The sequence below is a fragment of the Vombatus ursinus genome, unplaced genomic scaffold (assembly GCF_900497805.2).
Source record: "Vombatus ursinus unplaced genomic scaffold, bare-nosed wombat genome assembly UNPS02014781.1, whole genome shotgun sequence".
Lineage (NCBI taxonomy): Eukaryota > Metazoa > Chordata > Mammalia > Diprotodontia > Vombatidae > Vombatus > Vombatus ursinus.
Window position 1 is genome coordinate 41,542,556 of NW_020954559.1, and position 18,962 is coordinate 41,561,517.

The window sequence follows — 18,962 nt, forward strand, 5'->3', positions numbered from 1 at the left end:
GTACCTGGCATACAGTAGGTACTTAATAAATGTTTATTGATTAACTGATATTATTTGATTACTGTGTCCAAAGCAGGAGATGGAACTCTGTGTGTGTGTGTGTGCGCGCGCGCGCGCGCGCGTGTGTGTATTGGGGAGAAGGCAGGCAGTATGCAAAAAGTGGCATAAAAAATGCTAAAATGAAGGAGGAGAACAGTTAGATGGGATGTGAAGCATGATCTACTCTCAAGAGTGTCTAGATATAAGGGACTAGGTGAGTATGCACTCAACCAGTTAAGACAGTTCAAATGCATGATGAGAGTTCCACACCTGAGTGGATGAACTTCCCCAGGGACTGAAGGGAATGGTTTCTGGAGGTGCTGTTCTAGGATGAGTGGAGTGGAACAGCAAGGTTGATGTCAAGGTGGCAGGAGTAGGTGCTGAATGGCATATGAAGCCAATCTGGAACCCTAATGAAAGAATCTTAACAACAGTGTAGCGGAAGCCTAGAACCTTAACATAGAAGGGTATCTGGGAGGTTGCCTTGTCCAACTTTCCACCCAGTGCAGCGATTACTTACCATAAAATGCCTATCAAATCATTATCCCACCTTTTCTTAAATACTTCCAGTGATGGAAAATTCAATATCTCACAAATCATCCAGCTTCATTTTTTTTAACATGGCTCTAGTCTTTGAAAAGATATCTCTTCTATTGGGCCAAATTCTACGCCCTTATAGGTTCTCCCCCTAGCCCTAGTTCTATCTCTTGGAGACATAACAGAATAAGTCTCTTCTCTTTTCCATAGGATGGCCCAAACAGCAATCATATCACCTTTAACTCTCCTTTTCTTTAGGTTAACCATCTGCAAATGTCTTCGACCATCTCTCCTATGACACAGCCTCCAAACCAGTCACCATTCTGGAGACCCTCCTCTGGATACACAATTATTTGTTAGTATCCCTCTTAAAGGAGGTTGCTCAGAACCAAAGTCCAAGTGCAGATGGACCAACATAGAGTTGAACAAGACTGTCCCTTGATCTTGATACTCTGCTTCTATCAATGCAGCCTAAGGCTGTAGAAGCTTATTTTTTTTTCCTTTTGGCAACCTCATCACAGTATTGACTTGAGCTTATAGTCAAGTTAAACCTAGAAGTCACCTTATGTATGATCTAGACTAGTCCCTTAATTTTACAGATGAAGAATCTGAGGCCCAGGGAAGTTAAGCAATGTGTCCAAGGTCCCACAGCTGCTTGGTGGGCAAGGCAAGACTACAACCCAGTTCTCTTGGTTCTTGAGAATTTTGATTCTGACTTAAAATATATTGTTCAGTTATGTCCAACTCTTCATGATGCCATTTGGGGTTTTCTTGCCAAAAATACTGGAATGGTCTGCCATTTTCTTCTCCAGCTCATTTGACAGATAAGGAAACTTAAGTAACTATCATTAAATGACTTGCCCAGAGTCACACAGCTAGTAAGTGTCTGAGGCCAGATATGAACTCATGAAGATGAGCCTTCCTGACCTCAGGCCCAGGGCTCTATCCACTGCACCACCTAGCTGCCCTACAATATATTACAGGATGTTTAAAACTGGAAGAGACCTTAGAGATCATCTAATCACAGTTTTTATAGATATAAAATCACACCTAGGTCAGGCAAGCTAACCTAGCTGAAGCAGCAAGGTACCCTGAGGGAGAGGAGGCAAAGTGTGTCAGGCAAGTCAAAGCTTGACCACTATCTCTCCTCAGACCCTGATGGAGACAGCCCAAGACCTTGAACCCAAAGAGCCTTAGGAATAATACTGCTTCCAGCTCAGTGTCCTCAGACATCATCCTGGGAAGCAAACCCTGTGAAGACATCACTTGGCAACTAATCCTACTATAGCCACACCTTTTGGAGATGGAAGTTATCCAGAACTTTCAAATAATTCAACAGTAGTAAGTGTTATGATTGTATCAGTGGTTAAAGATTGAAATTTTCTAGCTCCAAGGCCAGTTCTCTTTTCACTAGCCCACATTTTCTCTCTTCACCATTGGCATTATTATCTTTTGCAGCAGTACTCTAAGGACGGTGGGATTTTTCCATCTGATTAATAGATGAAACTTCCCAGATGTGTTGTCTCCTTGTCAGAATGTGAGCTCCTCAAGAGTAGGGACTGTCTTATTTTTCTATTTGTATTTATAGCACTTGGCATGGTATCGTTTCTTAAAGCATTTATTCATTCATCCATGAGGAAACTGAGACCATGAAAAAAGTGACTTGCTTGAGGTCAGTCTTTTTGTCCCAGCTTTGTATTATTCACAATTTGATAAACGTATCTTGTCCATATTTTTCTAAGCTGTTGATAAAAAAAAAATGAACAGGAGAGGGCCAAGGAAAGAGCCTTTGCCAATCTTCTGGAGCTTACTTTACATACAGGAGTCAATTTATTAATCAACCAACATTCCATAAGTATGGCTTGTCATGTATGAATCTTGTACTATAATCTGGCACAGTTTTCTTCATACTTTCTTCAGAGAAGGAATAAGAAACTTTGTCAAATGCCTTTCAGAGTCTAATATGTGCTATACCAAGGATACCCCCCCAATCTACCTACCATCTTAGTGTCACTGTCAAAAAAGAAAAATATGTTAATTTAGTGTGATTGGTTCCAGTGAATCCATGCTGCCCTTTAGGGATCATCACTTTATTAATAATTACACCTTAGAGTTTTCCAGTGCCTTGAGGATTATGAAACATTTTCTTCACAATAAACCTCTGGTGTAGGTAGTACAAATGTTAATCCCATTTTATAGATGGGAAAACTGAAGGTCAGAAAGATTTTGTAATTTACCCAGGAACACACAGCTAAGTGTCAGCGCTGGTTGAAAATTGAAATTTTCTGACTCCAAGGCCAGTTCTCTTCTCACTAGCCCACATTTCATCTCCTCACCTTCTTTTCTAAGTACTCACAGTCCCTTTGGAGGCAGTGAGGCGGCACAGAACACTGGTCCTGAAGTCAGGAAGACCTGAGTTAAAGTCAGCCTAAGACACTTAGAAGCCATGTGATCCTGGGCAAGTCACTTAACCTTGTTTGCCTCAGTTTCCTCATCTGTAAAATGAGTTGGAGGAAGAAATGGCAAACCACTCCAGTATCTCTGCCAAGAAAACTCCAAGTGAGGTCACAGAGTCAGACACGACTGAAAACAACTGAACAACAGTAACAGCAACATCCTTGAAGAGATTCCATTGGTCTAATAGAAAGGATCATGGACTGGGGGTCAAAAGACCCAAGCACTACTCCAGGTTTTGATACTGACTAGCTGTATGACCCTGGACAAGTCACTTAACCCTGTTTGCCTCAGTTTCCTCATCTGTAAAATAAGCTGGGGAAAGAAATGGCAAAACACTCCAGTATCTCTGCCAAGGAAACTCCAAATGGGATCACAAAAAGTCAGACATGACTGAAAATGACTCTACATGAACAAAATAGACCCTTTGGTTAATACCTTATCATAGCTTTTTCAAATTTATTTATTTATTTATTTATTTATTGGTGATAAACAATGAGCTCACTCACCCGAAAGGTTCTGGAATGTACCCTTTCCCTGCTTTTTGAAAATTATTACATTTTGCTACCCTCAGTTCTGCAGTACTAGTCCAGTTCCTCAAGGATTAGCATATCTGCTAATTTTTCCAGAACCTTCGGCTGTAATTTGTCTGGTCCTGGAGACTTAAGCTCCTATAAAATAGCTAAGCGCTTTTTTGTGATTTTTTTTCTTGCAAATATCGTGGTCTTTAATTTCCTCTCAGCTAATTTGTTGAGGTATGCAGTAGGAGAACCATATTCACTAGCAGAGAAGGTTAGAAGTAGACTAGGAAACTGATTATCCCACCTTCTCTCTGGTTCATTTCAATCTAGGAAGCATTTAACTGCTCTGTATGCTCTGTACTAACAAATGCACATGCCCCATGTGGCAGGACTCTCTCCTTCTTGCTCTGGATAAACTTTTAAAAAGCCTTTTTATTATCTTTATCAGTTTTTTGAAAACCTCAGCTTTTTCTGGCCTTTAGGGTTGTGGTATTTTTTTCCTTTTTAATACTTTTCTTATAGGGTCATGGTCATCTAAACTATTTTTCTGACCTCAGGAGAAAGCCAAATATAAATTGTACCAAAGAAATGAGACTATTTTTTAAAGATCTTCCCTTCAGAGAATGTATAATTCATTGTATAATTCATTGTATAATTAATCCCAGCACTCAGCCCCCTCCACTCTCCTTTAATGTGTATTGGACACACTCTGTATATTAGGCACACTTTCTAAAATATGTGAGTGAATCCTTGTTTGTATATACTTAATTCTTTATTCGGTTTCAGCTCATAAATAGCCAAAGGCAGTTTTCAAAAGAAGGAATCCAAGCTATCAACAAATGTGATAAAAATGCTCCAAATCACTATTAGTTAGAGAAATGCAAATTAAAGCAATCTGAGTTTCCTCATCATGTCCATCAGATTGGCAAGAATGATAAGAAAAAGCAAAATGACAGTTGTCAGAGGGTCTAAAGGAAAACAGGCACATAAATGTACTGTTGATGAAGCTATGCATTGGTCTATCCACTCAAAAGGGTCAAGATAAAATCTGCAAAAAAGGGAAACTGAGACACAAAGGTCTGAGCATGTTCAACTTATTAGCAAGGCTAGCAATTGCCAATAAAAGGGATCTAAGGCCCCTCAATAACCAAGAATCCCTCTGACAAAGCAGTTCTTTTACAATTGGTTGCATAAATTACCAGAAGTGGTCCAGTAATACAAACTAAACTGACTGTGATTGGTCATACACAGATGAAGGATGGGCTTTGCTTGGTTTGATTCAGAGGAGGATTTCCATAACCCAGGGCAACAAGGAAAAACACAGAGTTGACTCACATCTCCTGAAAAGTCTCGTGGTAGGTAAACACCCTATGACCATGTTGACTCATTTTTTCTTTCCCTCTCTTCCCTTCCAAAAACTTTCTGATTTTGAGTCTTTGTGGTCAGGCTGTAGTCCCTAGAAACAGGGATGTTAAAATCTTACAAACTCTACTACTAAGGCCTATACAATCAAGTCCAAATCTGATCCATAAGTAATGATACACTGATTAGATATAAATTCTCAATCAATAATTAATAAATAATACACAATAAAGTGAGGTATCAATTTTCATTTTCACAAAAGCAATTTGGAACTACATCTCTAAAGTCACTAAACTGGCCATACTCTTTGACCCAGTAAATAGGGCTATGCTTCCAGAGAAATCAAAGAAAGAAGAAAAGGACTCATATGTAGAAAACTACTTATCACAGATCTTTTGGTAATAGTCAAAAGAACTGGCAGCTAAAGGGAGTGCTCATCTATTGAAGAATGACTTTAAAAAAAAACATGGTATATCAAGATAATGGAACATTATTGTGTCATAAGAAATGACAAAATAGATGGTTTTAGAGAAGACTGGAAGGATTTATATGAACTGAGGTAGAGTGAAGTAAGCAGAGACAGAAGAACAAGTTACATAATAACTACAGCATTATAAAGCAAAACAATTTTGAAAGACTTGAGAGCTCTGATAAATACAATAACCATAGTGTGCGAGGTCTGAATAGGAAGCATGCTACCCACTTCCTCACTGAGAGGTAATGAACTCAAGTTGCTGAATGAAACATACATTTTTAATATGGCCAATGTGGGAATTTTCTTCACTTAGCTATTTGTCATGAGGCTTTTCTATATCTTTTGTTCATTATGGAAGAGATAAGGTGGGAAAAAGAGAAAATTTTTAATAGAAAAAAATATTTGGTTTTCTTTAAAAAACCCTTAGATTATTATATAAAAGGAGACTTTTACATCCTTTATAAAGTCATTTAAACTGCATCTTTTGAAAAAGCACAATCTTCAACAAATTCATAATTAACCCACCAACTTCTGTCCTTCCCCTCCCCCACAAAAGGTATAGATCAGTAAAATCAATACATTTCACATTATTCTTTTTCCCTCATCCTATGGGCCTAGCCCTTTGCACTATTTTAATAACATTGACGCAAAGGACTGGACCTGTGATACAATAGGGAAATCCCTGAATGGGGAAACTCCCACTCCCAATAGCTAAATGTTCATCAGTACAAATAATGAATCCCCTAAAGCAGTAGCATTATTTGAATTCACAAGGTATATTTCCATTGGGCTGGAACCAATTACTATGTTTTGCATCACTGAAACCTTGAATACACGGAATCACTTGAAGATATTCATTACTCATATTAATCAAGTCACAGATGCAGAGGCCAACATTAAATCTTAGAGAGCTTCCTAAAGCATTAAGAAATACAGATATTCGTCTAGGGTTCCACGGCTAGTATGTGGCAGAGACAGAACTTCAATCTAGATCTTTCTGGCTTCACAGCTAGATCTCTACTCACTATATAACTATCTGTCTTCTGAGTATCCATTCTCAAAACATGTGAAAGAATATAAGATAGCCCACAGCTTGAAATAATTGAGTACATTATTACCACCCAAAAAAAAGAAACCATTAAGGGAATATCAGTAACTGCTGATTCACATGCCTACTTTGTCATCTTTACAAACTCTTCATTGGAATAATCCATATAACCAACAAGGTCATCCTTGATGAAACTATGAGGAGGGAACACAAATAATTCATATCAGACCACAGCTTTACAGTCACGCTATTAACTGTAAGGTACTGAGAATTCAAGATTCCATTGTGCTCATTGTTTGTTGACTTTTTTTTTTCTAGTGAGGCAATCGTGATTAAGTGACTTGCCCAAGGTCACACAGCTAGTAAGTGTCAAGTGTTGAGTCTGAGACCAGATTTGAACTCAGGTCCTCCTGACTTCAGGGCCGGTGTTCTATCCACTGCGCCACCTAGCTGCCGTATTTGTTGACTTTTTAAAAAAGCATTTGATTCAGTAGAGTAAAATATGGCCTGAAAGGCTCATCTCCAATAAGATGTGTCCTGTCCTATGTATGCCATGAGCATTCAAAACTTCTTGAAAGATGTACCAACACAGTTAATTTTGACAATCTTTTAATTATAAATAGAAGGTGAGGAATAAAACATGGGAACATGCTCACCAGAAGTGTTTGTTAGAAGTCCAGTACAGAGTTCAAATGAAAGAAGAATGCCCCATAGATGGTGAGACTCTTGAAAAACTCTTCTCTGCAGATGACTTATGCCTATTCCCTCCAGACCTTTGCATTGAAAGGTCTCCTAAATGAGATCAGTAATCATGCAAAAGGGTTCAACCTAACTATTCACACAGGAAAGACCAAGTGGATAAAGACTGCCTATTGTTCAGACTCTGATATGATAGTGATACTCAGTACATATATCTTGGAGAAATGCTATATATAGACAGTTAGGCCCCAAAATGAAGAAGAGGAATTCACTGGGCTAGATTGCACTTAGGAAATTACTTACCACATTCATTAACCCCCAAATTTCTCCATGAAGCAAAATCCCTATTTTTTAATACCAAAATTAATTCAGTGATGTAAAAATCAAGAATATGGATCTTACAATAGTCAATGAAGAGATATGTTACATGTAGACATAACTTTCAGCATATTACCATTGGTAAATTATGTACTTAAAGTGGTCTAAAAGACATCACAAGAAATATATGACTAGAAAATTATACAAGTTGGTCATACTGCAAGAATGAAGGATAACAGATGGCTATTGATACATAACTAGAAGGAAACCCCACCATGTTTGCTGGATCCCTGCAAGGTGAATTTATGGTAGGACACAAACAAGAATTACACAGCATGAGAAGATGCAGTTGAATGACTTCTGGTCTGATCTAATGGAGTAAATATCCACATTGATAAAAATCATAACCCCAACAAAGTATAGAATTAAAATTTTATATTTTCTGAATCCAATCTTTCTTTTGCATTTTGACAAATCCTTGTTACGCTCTAGGAAAAGAAAAAAACTGAGCATTATCTGTGGCTTCTTCTTGTATTTCACTCCTAAAATATCCATTAATTTTTTTAAACTTCTAGGTAAGAAAACAATGAAGATTTTTTTCATTTAAATATAACATCTCCCCCTCTCTTGAAGTTTCCACATCTTCATATGGGGAGGAGAATGATATCACACGCCTAATGCTAAAGAAGAAACAGGGCCTGCCTAGGCAGGGATTTCCATGGACAGGAAGAGCCTTAGGGGGGAAAAATGACTATTGAAAGGGAAGGAACTTGTTTCTGGCCTTATTACTATTTCCTATGGTAAGCCTTTGATGATAAAGGTAAGAGAAGACCTAGAGAGCAGTAGTGTACGTCCATAGCAGTAGGATGCTATAGTTACAGTCAAAGTTAAGCAGTTGGCAATGGGCAGAAGTAACATCACCATGCATCAGGGAATCAAGCTCTGGACTCTACTGAATCTCTGAGACATAGTGACCTCATCTGTAAAACGAGGTGGTTGAACCAGATGACTTTTAAGACCTCTTGTAACTCTAAATCTATATTCCTATGCTCTTAACTATATTTTGCTAAGCTTCTGAATTTTTCCAGGGCTTATCTAGAGATAACAGGGAGGTTTGAATCTGAGCACAAGAACCGTTCTTTAAACTCTCAGGTTTTAGGAGCTGCCCAAAGACTTGCAGGCTTTGAACTGCTTGGTCTGGGAGGAGCCATGAGTGCACGATACATGTGGTGGTGGTTGAATATATTTGGTTTTATTTCTTTCTTTCTACGGTCATAAGGAAAGCTCTGCATACAATTGTGCTGTGCTTGTGTAACGGAAGACTCAGAGAAAAGGAAGGGGGCAATTTCCCTCCAGTAAGGGCATAATGATCCACTGAAAGAATGGAGCTAAAAGATAGAAATAGTTCCCTCTCTCTAAGCTACAGAGAGTTTAGCTCTCTGAAAGTAGCTTTTGATGTTAGGTAGAGGGTATACCTCTAGGGTAAGCATATGCTTGATTGTGTGGTCCTTTTTATTGAACAGATTCAGGAAAGTGATTAGTAGTGCCTTCATTGGTTAAAAAAAAATTAATTCTACCACTTTGAAAAGTTTTTCAGTATAATACCATAAAGAAAAAAGCACAACGCAAACTATAAGGAGAATACAATCTTGATGTCTAAGATTCCTCCAAACATCTGAATTTACCATTGAGACCAGTTCTAGTGAAGTCAAACCAGGAGCAGTCTTCCCTGAGCTCATGTCCTAACATGATTGACTACTTAGGGTTAAGCTAAGTAGCAGGGCAGCTTTGACCAGACCAAAGACTCTTGCCCCATCCAGAACAATGCCTCCTGTTGGCCACTACAAAGAAAACAATTAAGTTTGGGGAGCTTGATATAGGGGTAAAATAACAATCATTGGACCTGCATTTTAAAGTAATCATAATATGCTTATTATATGTCTATTCATTTTGCAGTTTTTAATGTAGATTCATATCTGCAGTGGAAATATGTATTGTAAAAACAAAAACAGAAGCGCTTTTTGAATTATTTTTAAAAATAGATTTGCCCTTGGAACCTTCAAAAAACCACTGGGAAGATTTTTGACGCCTACTATTGGCCCATGGACCATGTTTTGAGAAGCACTGCTTTGGCCAAAAGGAAGAAATGGTTGATTGTAAGGGTGATTAATGACTAAGATCTCCTATCGAAAACAATTGTGAATCCATCTGGACTAGAGGTTTTTTCCCCTTGATAGTTTCTTTATAGCTATCTGAAATTGGATTGTTTGAGATTGGTGTCCTGTTAATTTGCATATTTTATATTTTTATAGATAATTCCCCACATCTTGCAAATTTTAAGTTTTCCTGGCATTTAATTATGTGTCACAGATTGTGATTCTTTTAGAAAATTTCTTCTCTGTTGAAATTTCACCTGTTTCATTTTAAATTTTGGTAATTTGACTATCCTCACTCTTCTTTTTAAACAGGTTATGTAAAGGCTTATCAGTTGTTACTCTTTTCAAAGAACTCACTTTACTTTTAGTTTTATTTATTAGTTCTATAGGCTTTTTGTTTTCCAATCATCTATTTCTTTTCTAATTTTCAAGATTCCCTCTTTTGTGTTTGTTTTGACCTGTTTGTTGATTTTCTTATTTTTAATTACATATCTGGTTCATTAATCTTCTCTTTTTCTCTTATGTTAATGTATTTTCTCAGAGTCATAATTTATCCTCTGAGGTTTGATTTAGCTACATCCCAGACGTTTTGTTATGTTGTCTCCGCGCTATCATTCTCTTTCATATAGTTACTAATTATTTATGTGATTTGTTCTTTGACTCATTATTCAGGAAGCCATTAAGTCATCATTTAGATATGTATCTTTTGTTCATGCTTCCTATATTAATGATTGTTCTTATTGCATTGTGTTGCATAAGTGAGACAGAGAGGCTCAGGAGGCAAAGTCAGTCTTAGAACAAGGAAGACTAGGGTTCAGGTCTTACTGATTATATATACTGGTTTTGAGACTCTGGACAAATTACTGAACCTCTCAGTGTTTTAGCAGGTCTCTAAGACAATACATTGCAGAAAATATGCCAGTGAGTGGTAGGTAAGCTTTCTTACCCGAGAATTCCTTATGCCAGAGAAATCTCAGGTCCAGTCCCTATCCCTATGGCATATAAAGGATATGTTTAGTATTTCGGTCACTACAGAGCCTGGCCACGTTATCTTATTTATAAAGTAGAGTAGTAGAGGACAGAACTTGGAATTAGGAGATCTGGGTTCAGGTCTTCTTTCATGGGCTGCATGAACATGGGTATGAGATTAACCTCTCAAAGCCTCATCATGGTACAGTGGAAAGAACATAAGATTTCAAGTCAGAAAACATGGGTTTGAATTTTGGCTTTGACATTTAGTAACCTCAAACAAGTAAAGTTACTTCCCTGGGTCTTGGTTTTTTCATTTGTAAAATGAGGGGTTTGAGGTTAGATTACCTCCAAGAGTATAAGCTCTAGATCTATGAGCCTCTGATCTCTAAGAAACTTTGTCTCCCAGAAGTTTTCATTTCATTCCATTGTTGTTCATTCTTCATTTTCACTCATCATGGGAGGATGTCTTGACCTGTAAGTGAACTGGATTTAAGTGAGGGAGAGTTGCTTAAAGTCGTCAGCCTCACTCTCTCTTCCAGAGTCACTGAAGTCCAGTGGGAAGACAAAAGTCAAGACAACTGGCAGTGGTACAGGATGCATTTCCTTCTGGATGTTCTTCTGTTCTGTGATTTTTAAAACATTTCAATGGCACACTGTTTTCTGGCATCACTTTTGCTAACCTTCCTTCCTCCACCCCAACCCTCATAACACATAAACATAATCAAATAAATCCACACAGTGTGTTAACAAATGTTTGTCTTATTCTATCCCTTGAATCCATCACCTCTCTTTTAAGAGGTGGATAACACATGTCATCATAAGTGTTTTGGAGACATGTTTGGTCACTGCATTGATCTGAGTTCTCAAGTCTTTCAAAGTTGTTTTTCTTTGCAATGTTGTTATCCTTTCATAAATTATTCTCCTTGTTCTACTCATTTTAGTCTGTATTCCTTCATACTTGCCAAATCAGTGATGTCAAATTCAAATTAAAATCAATTCCTGATGAAGCATATTGACTGAGGAAGCCACAAATTAACATTTTCTATGTCCTATTGTATTATTATTTATTTTGTTAAATATTTCCCAGTTACATTTTACTCTAGTTCTGGCTTCATGCAGGAGTATTGCCAGCCCCTTCAACTAGCCTGAAGGCCAGGAGTTTGATACCTCTAACCTAGAGTAACTTGTACCCTATTTGCAAATGGTCCCTCCCATTTCTACATGGATTTCATGATGGCACTCTACTATTAATAAAAATGGAATTGCTTACCCACAAATTTATTGGCTACTATCTATAATCAAGAAGAATTTCTATTTGGTTGTTGGGCCAGCCAAGTACGTTTGTCTTCTGTGGAAGAGAATTTAACCACTAGAGAGCAATGAGGTCACATGCGTACAAGAAAGTGCTGAGGTTCCACCCAGTAAAAGACTGTCAGCTATACCCACACTAGTTGGGCAGTACAGGTAGCATACCGTCTTAAGTGGAGAATGAAAACTTTTGGCTGTGTAGTCAATCAATTGTACTGCCTTCTCATTGGAGGCAGGTATGCACGTGTGTATGTATGTACATACACATAATTGCCAGCAGGAAAGCTGATGTTTGTTCAATAGCCAACTTTCTATAGGTAATTATTGGGCTGGATGACTGGATCTTTTCTTCTACTGTATGAGTGGAGACAAGTAGCAGGTGTTTTAGATCTGATATCTGGCAGCTCTTCCTGTGTCTCTATTAACCTTAAAAAGAAAATTTCCCAGGAAGAGGTGTAGCTTCTGCTCTGGCTCAAGGTCAATGGTGATCTGCATCTTATGTTCCTTTGTTCCTGCTGCAAAGCTCACGGAGTTAGGTCGTCCAATGGCTAGTCTGAAGAACAAAGCCAACCTCACATAAGGGATAGCCAGCAAGGTAAAGAAAACTCCAAAATTTAAAAAGGTTCAATGAGTAATTTGATGCAAAATCAAAAGATAGGGCAGTAAGTGGCAGACTCTGTCTTCCCTAACCCTGGGGATATACAAGCAGTGCTGAAAAGTCTCCAGATATAACTCAGAGGCTGCCTGGAACCAGGCAGGCATAATCCAAAGGGTGAGTTTGGAGCTGCCCAGTTATGTAAAGAAAACAAGGAAAGAGAAGGTTCCACGAATATGGGTCTGTGGATGAGGAATGTGGCAGGATTTGGAGGGACGCAGAAGGCCTCACATCTTGTTGTGAGATACCAGGCTAGCTCTTCATGACTTTGGGGCCTAGAAATTTGGATGAGTGCCCATATGGACTCCAACAAGAACGCTCCATTCAACTGTGAACACTCAGATTCAGCCTAAGACCTTAGTCCTACCTTAAAAGCTATGAATCTCTTTGCACCTAAGCTCTGCTACAGCAAGACCCAGGCATAGCAGAGGTGCACAGGTGGCTGCCCTATGGCAGAAGAATTAAAGGGGTGCCCAATTCCTCCTCCACACTTTCCTTGCCTCCAGGGCTCCACTTATTTCTATCAGATCATCATCATTATGTTTTTCCAGTGAGAGTAGGAGAAATTCTTGTCCTAGTCCTAGCTACATTGAGGAGGGTTCTGTGACTGTGGCTTCGGTGTAGGGAAGCTGAAACTCGAGGGTAAGCAGCTCACTCTCTCTTTTTATGGCAGAGGCTACTTGACAGAAAGGTGCAGTAGGTACCAGCACTGGGATCTGAGGGACTCTGGAAAGGTCCCTCTCATTTCCACAGTACTTGGAGGTTCACAAAGTACTTCCCTCGATAGGTAGTATAAGTCTGGTTATCTCCATTTTACAGATGAGGAAACTGAGAACTTAAGTGGCTTATCCAAGGTTTCATAGGTAGTGTCAAAGTGTCACTTGAACCCAGATGCTTTCATTCCAAATCTATCCAAAAGCAACTCGTTTCTTTTATCCTTAGATCCACAGATGTTTTCTGATAATGTCATTGCTCTGCTTTCACTGGGCCCACTCCTCACTAGGTGCGGTGTGGCTTTTTGTCGCATTGCTCCTGCTGGCCTTGTGGTGACTTCTGGTCTTGTAGGTATGTAGTTTCATTTGGGTACTGTTTCTCTGATCTCTTGGTGGCCACTGACTATGGTAATCTCTGCTTACTGTTGCTCTCTGCTCCTACTTTCTGGACTTCATCTCCTCAGAAAGGTATCTCCCAGCTATCTCAGCACTGGGATCTGAGGGACTCTGGAAAGGTCCCTCTCATTTCCACAGTACTTGGAGGTTCACAAAGTACTTCCCTCGATAGGTAGTATAAGTCTGGTTATCTCCATTTTACAGATGAGGAAACTGAGAACTTAAGTGGCTTATCCAAGGTTTCATAGGTAGTGTCAAAGTGTCACTTGAACCCAGATTCCACTGTACCACATTGCTTCCCATTTATGAACTACAGTAAAATTATACTCTTAGAACTGTTTAGTGGGGCAATGAAGCCTAACCAAAGTATAAATTGTCAATAAGATAATGCACTACCCTCCCTCCCCCTCTTCCAGTGGGATATGGTCTTGAGCCAAAGGATTAAATTTCTAATGGAGTTTCAATTCATTTGTTCATTCAAACATTTTTTAACACCTATAATGCAGATATGTGTAAGACATAACCATCACCGCTTGAGAATTTATACTAGAGAGTTCTAGTATAATAATGTAAGGAACCAAAGAGGTTTTTGCTGAACCCCAAAAAACCTCAGAGCAACAGGATTTTGCTTCAGATAGATAGGGATAATAAAGACAGGAGTTCTGGCTAATTGGGAAGAGAACATGGACCTGGTCTTCATAGCTTCTCTTTTTTTCTGGCTCAATTTCTCTTACTTGCTAAACCAGAAACTAGGACTGCCTAACTCTAAGTGAGATAGCTATCTGGAACAGAGATTTATGATCTCTGCACAGGCAGGAAGTTGAAAAGAAAAGATCTAATCTTAGCCTGGGGACACTCTTGCCAGGCTTTTGTTAGGTGGCTATGGTGTGGCTAAATAGCTCACTTTCCACAGAGAAATTCTAATATCTATTAATAAATCAATATTTATTAAGTGTCTATAATGTGTTGAGCACTGTGCTAATCACTGGAGAGAGAGACAAAGAGAAAAGACAGACACAGAGAGAGAGGGAGGGAGAGAGAAAGGAAGAGAGAGAAAGAGAGACAGATAGAGACAAAGAGGGAGGGAGAGAGGGATAGAGAGAGACAGAGAGAGATGGATAGAAGAGACATTCAGAGAGAGAGGGAGGGAGGGAGAGAAGGAGAGAGAGAAAAACAGAGAGACAGAGAAAGAAGAAACAGACAGAGACAGAGAGAGGGAGAGAGAATACAGTAATACAGTTCCTGCCCTCAAGAAGCTTACAATCTAATGGGGGAGGGGAGAAGAAACAACAGGCAAATAAATATACACAAATTAAAGCTATATGGAGAGGATAAATGGGAAATAATTAACAGAGGGAAGGCACTAGAATTAAGAAGGGTTGGGAAAGGCTTCCTATAGAAGATGGGATTTTAGCTGGGAGAACTCAGTAGGTGAAGTTGAGGAGCGAGCATTCCAGACATGGAAGACAGCCAGAAAAAATGCCCAGAGCCAAGATGTGGAATGTCATAGACAGCCAGGAGGTCAGTGTCACTGGATTGAAGAGTACATGATGGAATATAAGGTGTAAGAAGACTGGAAAGGTAGCAGGGGGCTAGGTCTATACCCTAGCAGTGCTGAGATAGCTGGGAGATACCTTTCTGAGGAGATGAAGTCCAGAAAGTAGGAGCAGAGAGCAACAGTAAGCAGAGATTACCATAGTCAGTGGCCACCAAGAGATCAGAGAAACAGTACCCAAATGAAACTACATACCTACAAGACCAGAAGTCACCACAAGGCCAGCAGGAGCAATGCGACAAAAAGCCACACCGCACCTAGTGAGGAGTGGGCCCAGTGAAAGCAGAGCAATGACATTATCAGAAAACATCTGTGGATCTAAGGATAAAAGAAACGAGTTGCTTCTCTACATGTATGTCCTGGTTACATGTGTTCCCTGTATGTGTGTGCCTCTCATACATAATCCCATGTATATATACTCTTCCATTAATGGTGTGTATATTTGTGGGATAATGTGTCCCCGAGTTAGGGGGAAATGTTATATTGTGACTTTTTTCTTACTATGCCATTTCATTGAATGCCTTTACTTTGAAGTGTGTCCTCTAGACTAGAGAAAAGAAATTAACAATCAAGAGTTGTGGTTTCTAGGTGATGTGGACAGAGAGAATATCTGGAGAAGTTATTCTGGTATTCCTTCATACGAAAGAGGAATATTTCAGGTGCAATCATAACAATCAACATACAGTTTCATCCATCTTCACCTCCTTAGAAGGTCAAGGAACCAAATCTACTGAAATTCAAGCTATCAGGCACTAGACATCAATATTATTATAATTAAAATTTACTGAGCCTCACCTTGGTGCTAAGTGCTGTGTATCAGAGGTATCAGACATGCAGTTCGGTCACCAACACTCCAGAATAAGGAACCAGATTAAAATGTAACTGGGAAATACTTTAAAAAAAAATAAAAATACAATAACACATAGATAATGTTAACAAGTAGTTGTTTTTTTTAAAAAGTCAATATGCAGCCCCAAAGATTCTTATGTAGGGTTTACTGATCTTCCTTTCTATATGTTTGATACCACTGCTGTAGACGACAGAGTGTTAAGAGCTAGCAAGATCAAAAGTAGTAGGTTCACTACACTGACCCTCCAGCTAGCTGAATCAGAATCTAAAAGGGATAAAGAAGAAAATTTTAAAGGAAAAGACAAAAGTGATAAATGAGACCCTTTCCCAGTTGGCGTAAACTTAAGGTAAATCTTTCCCATTACTTAGTGAACCAATTGGCTTTCACTTTGAGCAGATTTTCACAAATATACCTGGATTTCCCTAGAAATGTCATGCTAAGAAGGAATTCAGCCTAAGCTCATCTAGAGTTGTACTATTCATAAAGATTTAACCAGAACATTAGACATCCCAACGTGCTATATAGGGTGATGGATGGGCTTAGGTAACCTGGGTGATTTTAAATTCGGCAGACAGATAAATAATGTATAAAGCAAACAAAGGGTTATCATTTGTGAAATCAAAAAAAAGACCATCAAAAACATCTAGGGAGAACTTAGTTAAAGGAGCAATTTTTAAAGAATTGTTTGGTATGGTAAAGCATCCAAGATAATAAGTTTTAAGCCATTTATTTATCACTCAATTTCAAGAAGCCCTAAGAATAAAATCAAGTAATAAGTCTATTAATTGACCACAATTTGCCTTTACTTATTTAATTTTTGTCTGATTGCGAAAGAAATTTGTTGATGGTTTGTTTTTTATTGAACAGGTTGGACAGACTTTCAATGTATCTGCTCCAGAATGGTGAGGCTGGCTTGGCGAACACGGCTAAGTTTTCAAGATCTGTTTGTGCATCTGTTGACTTTCGAGAATCAAGTGTGAATTTAAGACAGATTCTCTTCCACCAGGAAGTACCCCAAAGTCATCTCGTCCATGTCCCCCACTATACTGATCAGGAAACTGAAGCCCAAGAGATTAAATTATTTGCTCAAGGTCACAAAGTTAGTAAGTAGCAGTCAGAATTAGAATTCAGATTCATAATTGTAAGCCCAGCATTCCAAGGTCCATGCTTTTCACACTGCACCACCAATGTCCTTCAAAGTCTTCAGCACCACCAGTTTTCTCATATCCTCTATATCTTATCACTTGAACAGGAAGAAAAACAACACAGCATCTTAGTAAGTTAATTCCATCCAACACATGCTTATTGATGATTAATCTTTTCAAACAGCTAAGTGGTGCAGTGGAAAGAGTGCCAGGCCTAGAGTCAGGAAGTTATCTTTATGAGTTCAAATATGGCCTCAGATATTTCCTAGCAGTGTGACCCTGGGCAAGTCACTTAACCCTGTTTATCTCAGTTTCCTCATCTGTAAAATGAGCTGGAGAAGAAAATGGCAAACTACTCAGTATTTTTGCCAAGACAACCCCAAATGGAGTAACGAACGAAGTGTTGGACACAATTGGAAACAATTAAACAACTAGTCACTTAGTCTATCCAAAGAGTCTCCTAATACCATATTTTTTAAAAATTCCCCTCCACCTAGGTCTCTGTCAAGGAGAATGCAGTTTAATGAAGAGAAGTAACATGTACAAAGAAGGGTGGGAAAATAGCTAAAAAGTGGTACAAACAAAAGACAGTGTGAGTTCAGAAGGATCACTTTAGTCTGGGAGAAACCTAATCAGTTCTTTACTCACCTGGACAAGCTGCATGTGTGGGTGAGGCTAGGAGAGGGGAGGAGCAGGGGAGGCTGGAGTGTTTATAGAGAATACTATACTATGGAAGAAAAAAGATCCTGTGATTGAGCCTGGTTCCAAACAACAAACAGAATAAGAATTTACTGATACTACGAGTAAAAGATCTTCACTTTTTCTTTTTTTTTCAGCAGCAAGCAATTATTAAGCACTTATTATGTGCCTTATACTACAATGTTAAGCACTGGGGTTGTAAACATTTATAACATATAATAATGTTATATTAATATTACTAATTATATTAATTAATATTTAATTACATAATTAATGATATCTACTAGTTCGATATATAATGCATTATGATATAATACGCTATATATAATATATTATAATATATAAATACACATAAAATGTATAAATAAAAGAAAAAGGAGCTTACATTCTACTACCAGAACACACACAAAAGGGAACTGTAAAGTGTGTGAGAGGTAGGGGTGGTGTCAAGAAAATCAGAAGCAGACTTTGGAAGGTATATATATAATATGATTACTTTTTTAAAAATAAATTTTATTCTTACCTTTGGTCTTTTCATAAGTCCCTTGTAGCTCCAGACTACCTTTCCAGAATTATTTCCCACCTGTCCCCTCCTCACATACTATTTCCCTGAAACCCTGGATCTGGAGTCAGGGAGACCTGAGTTGAAACTCATGGTCAGACACCTAGTAGCTATGCGACCCGGAACAAGTCACTTAACTGCTGTGTGCCTCAGTTTCCTCATCTGTAAAACAGGAATAACAATAGGACCTACCTCCTAGGGTTGTTGTGAAAATCAAATGAGATTATTATATTTGTCAAGTGTTTTACAAAGTTTAAAGCAGTATATAAATGCTTATGATAATAATAATATCTCCTATCACAGAATGCCGTCCCCTCTACCTTTTAGAATTCCTGGTTACTGTCCAGGGTGAGTTGAGATGCCATCTCCTACATGAAGCCTTTTTTCATCTAGCCACCACACATACACACATACGCACGCACACACGCACACACACACACCCATCCTGCAGAGGTTAGTATATTCTTGATTCTCAAATTGCTTTGCATTTACTTATCT